A 9,117-nucleotide genomic window follows, 5' to 3' on the forward strand; every position below is an offset into this window, starting at 1 on the left:
TAAGAGGAGATTGATGGTGTATAAATTTCATCTCTCCCTGTGGGAGATTGATGGTTTATTATTTTCATCTCTCCATGTGAGGAGATTTATGGTGTATTATTTTCATCTCTCCTTAGAGGAGTTTGATGGTGTGTTGCTTTCAGCAATCCTGAGAAGAGATTGATGGTGTAAAAATTTCATCTCTCCCTGTGAGGAGATTGATGGTGTATTATTTTCATCTCTCCATCTGAGGAGGTTGATGGAATATTGTTTTCATCTCTCTATGACAGGATATTGATGGTGCATTTTTTTCATCTCTCCGTGAGAAGAGATTGATGGTGTATTGTTTTCATCTCTCCTGAAGGAGATTGATCGTGTACTATTTTCATCTCTCCCACTGTGAGACCTATGGTATGATTAGGGAGATTAACGGTATGATCCCTTCCTTGGTTGAAGAAGGATGAGTTATATCTATGAAAGATATTGGAATATATCTCTTCCTTATGATGATTTTTATCTCTCCCTTTTTATATTTGATGAGACCTATAGGCTATGACTTGGTTGGGGAGATGGATCATGAGAGAGAGAATGAAGAGTAGCTTGCTAGCCAAGAGGGAGAATTGAAAAATGTAGCTTCAGTCGGTACTTTCATTGACATATTATTGGAGACAAAATTAAATTTTTATTTTGGTCAATTTGGTTTCTTAAATATTAGCTCAAATCCATGGTCAAAAGGTGGATTTTCAAGGGTCATGACCCTTCACATCGACCACTATAAATAGAACCACGTTGGAGGTATTTTGGAATTGCATGATCATATCAAAATTAACATAAATCAAATCTTGGAAAAACAACACCAAAGTGAAATTTTCTTGGCAAAGAACCCTACTTATCATTCGAAGACAAATCATATTGATGTTCATTATCACTTTGTGAGGGATATGGTTGAAGCAAAAATGGTGTTGTTGGTAAAGGTGGACACTTTGAAGAATATTGTTAATGCATTGACAAAGTTTGTGAGCACTGAGAAGTTTTCTTGGTGTAGAGAAACAATGGGCATCATAGCCCTAGACCAATGACTATGCACTCTTGCACCCCCTTGTGTGGAAAGAAAACAACAAGTGGGAGAATGTTCGGTATGCGTTATATTCTTTCTAGGACTAGTTCTACTATAGCCTACATTGCCATTACTAGTTTTCATTGTAATTTAAGTTTCTGTTTTTTTACTTGTATTTACAAGAATCAAGAATTGCATGACCCAGTTGAGCCTTCTAATGTATTTGGGTCTTGATGCTGGCACAATTTTTGAGTGAACTCCTCCTTGGATTTAGGTTTTTTATACAACTTCAATCTATGTCCATTTACCAATAATGGTAACTTCTCCTCATCAATTTTCCTTAACTTTACAACCCCATTTTCATATAGATGCTCGACTTCATAGGGTCCCAACCACCGTGTAGTTAGTTTCCCTTTAAAATATTCAAAACTTGAGTCATATAGTAATGCCCAATCACCCTTGTAATGCCCCACTTAAATCTTATCCTACAAATTTTGTTAATGTTTACATTATCTAAAAATATTGAGAAATATTGGTCTAATATAAAATTCATGATTTCCATTTCCCCACTTACCTTCTCAAATTGAATATTAGGTAGGATATGGTCTCCTTCCATTATTTCAAAATATATGTATTCATTTCACATTCCCCAATGTACCCTCACATTTACTAAGGAGAAGACATAGTCCTCTCCATGTAATTACATCTCACATTCCCCAATGTAGCCTCACATTTACTAAGGAGAACACATGGTCCTCTCCATGTAATTACATCTCACATTCCCCAATGTACCCTCACATTTACTTGGGAGAAGACATAGTCCTCTCCATCTTATTATCAATATATATATATATTCATTTCACATTCCCCAATGTACCCTCACATTTACTAAGGAGAAGACATGGTCCTCTCCATGTAATTACATCTCACATTCCCCAATGTACCCTCACATTTACTTGGGAGAAGACATAGTCCTCTCCATTTAATTATCAATATATATATATATTCACCTCACATTCCCAAATGTACTTTTCAGATTTACTTGGGAGAAGACATGATCCTTTCCCATTAAATTCTCAATTTTATAATCATGTCACATTTCCAAATGTACCCCTAGCTTACTTGGGAGAAGAGAAGTCAATTGTAAGAATGGATGAGAAGTTAATGACATTAATGAGAGATGGTTGAGATGGAGAAGGGAAGGAGAGTATAAAAAGGGAAGGGGGAAGGAAGAAAAGGGGGGTTGGAGTCTTGCTTAGGATTGTGGGGGGTGGTTGTAATTGTTTGGCCTTGTCATGATTTCTTGGGTTTGAGAGGAGGAAAGTATCATTATCTAGTTTTGCACATTCTTCTTGAGGACACACTATATCTGGTTGGACTTGGGCATGGAGGGCTAGGGAACCTATGGAGGTTTCCTGGGCTAGGAATTTATTTCCTAGTTGGCTGGGAGGCAAATCCGGTTGGGTCGGTGAGAAGGAGCGTTCAGTAGGAGCTATAAGTCAAAGGTATCATCATCAACCGCCGGAACAGGTATTTTCCATGGACCACTCTTGTTAAGTTGATATCAATGGAATGCTCACCTTAATTTATGTTGCTTATGATAAAGTGATAAGATGTTAAATGTTTAAATCTATGTAAGAAGGTCAGCAAGTTTTTTTTTAAATAGTAGGAAAATAGATCTGTTAGTGTATAATAGATTGAGACTCTAATAATTGGAATTAGGCCCTTACACATGGTATCAGAGCTTTGGTTCAAAATCTGGACCCAAAGCCCACTAAACCCAAATTCCACTATAAAAAGCTTATAATCCTCCTAAGTACTTGTAATATATATATATATATATATATGTTTTAGATTGAAAATGATACATTAACTTTTACCTCTATTAAAAAAAAAAAAAAACCAAAGACTTTAAAAAGGTTTGGCTTAACAACGATTTGATCATTCTTATGCCAACAATCGATATGCTATGTTGCGTACATTTCCATTTTGGAAAGAAAAGATCTCAAGGTTTATGTAGGATCCACATGCATCTAGAAGAGAGGAGGTTTATGAATATATATACCACAGCCATCTGAGAGGGGCCTTCGATTTATTTAGACTTGCCTGAACAAGCCCATAACCCATTGAACTAGGTACTCATGGTATTTTTTTTCGTGGGCGGTGGAAATATTCCATTAGATTCAATCCAACCTTCTTGCCTCTGAGAATACTTTGAAAAAAAAAGAAAAATCCACATTGGAATGGATAGAAAATTAATCTTCACTGCTTCCTGCTTGGCGGAAGTTTCATTAGCTGTATTTGTGTATGCGATTCATCACAGTGAGAAAATACTCGGCGTCCAATCGCAGACGAAAAACCTCAAAGGAAGTTCAAGTGCATTTTGGCTGGTAACTCCTAGTCGCCCTTTGTACACTTTCAACACCAGCGGGAACAAAATGGGCAAACCTACTTTTCTTTTATTTATTTATATTTTTGTAAAATCTACCGCTTCCATTTGGAGTAGTTTGGTACACTGCTAAGCCAATTCTTTTCAGTTTTAAATACAGAATGTACCAAAAGCACGAACTGCAGTGACAGTTGGGGATTTTCAAAAAAATATATATAGGTCTAGTATGTTCAATTAGAAGTTCGAATGACGATTTTAAGTTTAAATTTGACGGAAATGGACTTTTCTGGGGTTCGTAATCTCTAAATTTTATGCAGTTAGAGGGTTTCTATCATTGAGTTGGCGATTCTAATTGCGAATTTGACGAAACATTGTTACATTGTTTAAATGAGGTTTTAGCCTGTAAATTATTCGTAATTTGAGGGTTTATGTCGTTGAATTGGTGATTATGAGTGTAAATTTGATGGAATGTTCTTTGTTTGAGGTACGCAGTCCGAGGGGTCGAAACCGGGACCTGTGCCATAATAGTTGTTCCATAATCAAATTTCTTACTAAATAGTTGAAAATCCAGAAAATTAGAATGTCAAAATGTTTCAACAGCAGTCCAATGGCATAGTGCCTAGGGATATGACAAAGCTAGTGCTTTGCTTCAACTTAAATGCGCTTGTAAAATTCCTAACAGAATAAATAATATTATAGAAATACATCTTGTAAAATTCTGGACCCCTTGTTTTCCATATAAATTGAAAAAAAAAAAAAGATTTGGGGTGAATTCAAAACTAGATTTAGCATTTTACCTATGGAATTTTCCTTCTAGAAAGGTTCATTCTAGTCCAGTGTTTAGCATCGACAATATAGGGCCACTTAATCTATAATTCGCTCTTGTAGGAGGGCTTGTTTGATGACGCACCTGAACCTCTGTCTAAGGGCATCAAGTCTGAGCAGAAGGGTTTTGGTCCCTCTTCTAAACCTATTATCATCTATAAGGCTGGAGGACAACTCGAATTCTGATATGTTTGACAACCTTATCTTTACATGCACCAGTAGAGCAATTGAAAACATATGATCATCTTTATCTTTATGTTAAGATTTGATCTAAGGTTTACCGAGCATTTTTGACAAATTTGAAGTTTGATCGAATATCTTCATGCTGTAAGCAACATTGGCTCTATGCAAACACATGTTTGTGGAAATCAAGAAATCAAATTTGTTGAGGTGTCAATTTGTCTTGCACAGCAAACGAGCTATTGCATTTAGTAAACCTATATCAGATATCTAGTATTCAGCCTCCGGAGCTACGAATCTGAGCAACGCATTTGGTTCAATCTCCAAACTCTATTTGAAATGGCATCATCTCATAACAGTCATTTGGAATCATCCCTCAAATAGCCCACTCTTCTATATTCTCGCTCATCTATGGCTAGAGGTCTCTCTCATGCTCAGATATTCTCACACTAATGCCATGGTCTCGTCATATAGAATCAATATGGTAATGACATCACATCTTTGGTAGTGGCAATATAGCATCTTTATATCAGCATATGCTCTTGCCCTATGATCCTGTTTTCACATGAACTGCTTTGTTTTGGTCCCGGTCTCTCTTAATCACATATGGTCTCACTAAAACAAAACTATATGATCTCACTCTATATGGCCATCAATCTATTATAGGGCAACCTCTGCATTATGGAATTCTCCCTTATATATATGGCATATTCAGCTCAGTATGATTTACAGTATTATGATATTATTTCAGACCAGAAGCTATGATGACATGTTCCTGTAAATTGACGACTCTGTTATAGTCTTGTTCACAATCGAAGTTGTGAACAAGACAGTCGGATAACTTATCTTTGAAATGTTATCTATGAAGAAGCTGTTGGGATCTTCTAGTAAAAGGAAATACAACAATTTTGATAAAGAATACAGCATGCCTGAAGCTTTTAATTTTAAAGATCAGCTAGGACATGAAGTACATAGCAGTGTGACAATCACCACGCACTCTAGGGTTCTTAATGACTCTGATAGGTGTCCCACGGGTTGTATTGATGAGCCCAAATGCAATTGCCAACTTTTTACTATGATAGGAAAGGTTATGTTCCTTCTGTTCCTCCTCCACATCATTCAGTACAAATCTTGTATCAGGTGCATAGCCTACCTCCTCCATCTCCCCAGACAATCTGTCCAACTCTGCATAAATTTCCTCCATCTGCGGAAGTGATTGCTCTTCTGCCGCAAATGCATATACCTGTTTATTAACCTCAATCCAACTGCAGCCTTGCTTCTTTTTTTTTTACTTCCTTTTTATTTTATTTTTTTTCATCAATTTTCTGACTTTTTCAATTTCATCCCACCTGCCTGCGGCTGCATGGATATTTGAAAGTAACACATAAGTTGCAACGTTTTTAGGATCCAATTCAAAAAGGTGTTCTACCACACGTTCCCCTAGCTCTATATTGGTATGAATTCTACAGGCACCGAGCAGAGACACCCACACGGCAGAGTCAAGTTTCATAGGAATTATATTGGTATGAATTCTACAGGCACCGAGCAGAGACACCCACACGGCAGAGTCAAGTTTCATAGGAATTTTGTTGATCAAATATTCTGCCATATACAGGTTACCAGCTCGACCAAGAAGATCTACCATACAACAATAATGTTCTCTAAGAGGTGTTATATCATAAAGTCTATTCATCTGATCAAAGTAGTGCCAGCCATCATCCACTAGGCCAGCATGGGCACACGCAGGCAAGACACCAACATAGATCACATGGTCTGGGACTGTTCCACATAAACGCATTTGTTCAAAGAGCTGTAAGGCCTCTTTCCCACGGCCATGAATTGCATGTCCCATGATCATTGCAGTCCATGAGACCACATCCCGTCTAGGCATTTTGTCAAATACCGTGTACGCATACTCTATGGTTTCACATTTAGCATACAAATCAATCAGAGGGTTCCCCACAAATGTGTTTGGTTGCAATCCACCTTTAATTATGTCTGTGTGTATCATTCTACCGTGTTCCAGAGCTGCCAAGTTGGAACAAGTTGGAAGAACACTGGCAAAGGTGTCTGGATGTGGCTTCACACCAGACACTCTCATTTGTCTAAAGAGCTCCAAGGCTTTGTCAAACTGCCCATTTTGGGCATAGCCAGAAATTATGGCATTCCAGGAAATCGCATATCGTTTAGGCATTCTGTTAAACAACTTAATGGCCTCCTCAACTAGCCCATTATGTGCAAATCCCGTAATCATTAAACTGTATTTCGTTCAGGCATTTTGTCGAACACTTGGCGTGCCTCCTGCAAACTCCCGCCCTTTGCATATGTGTTGATGAGCGTGTTTGGTACGAATATGTTTTTTTTTGGGCTCCAATCCCATCTTTGTTATCATGTGGGTGTGTAGTAATTTAGTCTCTGATAGAGCCCTCTTATCAGCACAGGCTCGCAGGAGAGAAACATAGTCAGAAGATTTTACAGAGATGTTTTCAGTCAATGTCTTCAGCGCCTCTTTCAACCCACCCTGCTTGCACAACCTTCTCAGAATGCTGCTATCATATGTTGCTTCTGTTGCTTCGCCTTACAAGTACTTTGAAACGTAATCCAATCTGATATGAATAAATTTTTTCATGTTGATCCTATAGAAAATAATTGCTAACAAAATCCAAGGCTACTGAGAAATGAGGGAACACCTTTGCCTGGTTGTATACCAATCCATTTTTAATATATTTGACCATTAGCACATAGCATGATACTTATAGTGCTACCAGTTTGGTGTGATTTATTGCTTCAAGATGCTCAGGTAGAACAACATGAAATTTGCAAAGAATAGAACTAGGCTTGTTTTAGAAAAATGTGTATTTATAATGAAATAACATATTGACACTAAAAGAAGAGGAGTCACCATGCGTCACCTCCCTAGTGAATCTCTATTTAATATAATTCATGATAACTTGTAATTGTTAGAAAAGGTGACAAAGATAGAGATATTTCAGATTTTTTTTTTTCATGGAAAAAAAAAAAAAATTACATTGTCATGAGGATCATTCAAAAGAAAAGTTACATTATATCAAATGTGAATTAACTATACATATTTTGTGTGAAAGACATTTCTAGTTTTATGGACCATATAGTGGATGATTTTCAAATGTATTCACATGCCAATTCATAATTTAACATAAATTAAATGGGACCTTTACATAATTATACAATGATGCTAATTACCATTAAGCTTTGTTAAAAAAAAAAAAAAAAAAAACAGAAGCATCCGACTTCCATGGTTCATGAAATTTCACTAAAATTTCACAATTTGATGATATCAAATATATCAATAGATAAACATTTGTTATTGCACACAAACATATAATAATATGCTATTAGCTATAACATCAAACCCTTGTTTCTCAAAATAAACCTGATCATGCTAGTAGTTAGGACATCAAACCCTGGGTTCTCAAAAATAAACTTGGTCATGACAGTAGTTAGGGCATCAAAACTTGGCATAACTTGAATTGATCTATTGCTTAGGGTTCTCTATGGACTATTTAGAGTGTGGAAGAAAATGCTAGGAATAGTGCTAATAAGTCTTAGATATCGTGCAGATTTGAACAAATCAAAATGGTGAGGACACGAAGGAACCAAGGGCCTGGAGAGTCTTCACAAGGACCTCCTTCAAATAACCCATTACCTTCACCAGAATTGACTCTCATCCTGCGTTCCTTGGAAGCAATTAATGAAACCTTAAGAGGACGCCAAACAAATGAAATGGAAGGGGAACACCCTTCATCAGGGTTAGGGAACCCCGAGGGATCTAGAGATTATGATAGAAGACCTCCAGTTGAGGACATTACTAGAGAGCTCCAGAAGATTAAACTCCTAGAATTTGCAGGAGGTCATGCCAGTGAGCGTGCAGAAGCCTGGTTAGAGGGGATGGGAAGCTATTTCGCACTAAGGGATTACAATTCCAATTCCAAAGCCAAAATAGCAATATTCCAACTCAGAGATAGTGCTCTGAATTGGTGGGGTAACTTGGAGCGTCAACTACACCTCACTCCAGACACGGTTACTTGGGAATTGTTTGAGGAGAGGTTTAGGAAGAAGTACCTACCAGCATATTATGAAGAACAACAGGTAGGAGCCTTCCATGCCCTGATACAGGGAGGTCGTACTGTAGAAGAATATGAAATTCGATTTATGGAATTGGTCAAGTACGTTTCCTACATGGATACTGATCAGCGCCAAGCGAATCGTTTTATGTATGGATTGACACCTAAGATTAGGGCAATGGTGCGGATGTGGAAACCATCCTCAGTTGCAGAAGCTGTAGAACAGGCTCGTTATGTCGAAGAACACCTAGATTTAAAGGGTGAAGGCAGAGCCATCTTTCCACATCAAACAGGGTTTATGGGGAAGGCTCCTCGTACCTTCCCAAGGGGGGGAAGTCGGAGGCCACCACCATATGGAAACAGGGTTATACCTAGAACACCAACAGTAGGAATTTCAATGGTTTCTAGTGCAGCTTCACCCACAGTTTCAAGGGCGCGTACAAATCAAAGTCATAGGCGAGGAACAACAAGTGGGGGTAGGGGTTCTAGGGGAAGAAACTCTTTCCAAATAACTCCACAACATTCGGTTCAAGGTCCACCACGCATCACTTGTTGGGGATGCGGAGGACCTCATTACCAGCGGG

General features: G+C 37.9%; 1 pseudogene; it reads right to left on the minus strand.

Annotated features, from left to right (window-relative positions):
* Positions 1–5,385: 5,385 nt before the first annotated feature.
* Positions 5,386–6,684, minus strand: LOC149193777 (pentatricopeptide repeat-containing protein At1g20230 pseudogene; annotated as a pseudogene).
* Positions 6,685–9,117: the final 2,433 nt, after the last annotated feature.

Source organism: Pinus tabuliformis, chromosome 2_2, assembly GCF_031772625.1.
Source record: "Pinus tabuliformis cultivar Carrire ecotype Pingquan chromosome 2_2, CPIR1, whole genome shotgun sequence".
NCBI lineage: Eukaryota > Viridiplantae > Streptophyta > Pinopsida > Pinales > Pinaceae > Pinus > Pinus tabuliformis.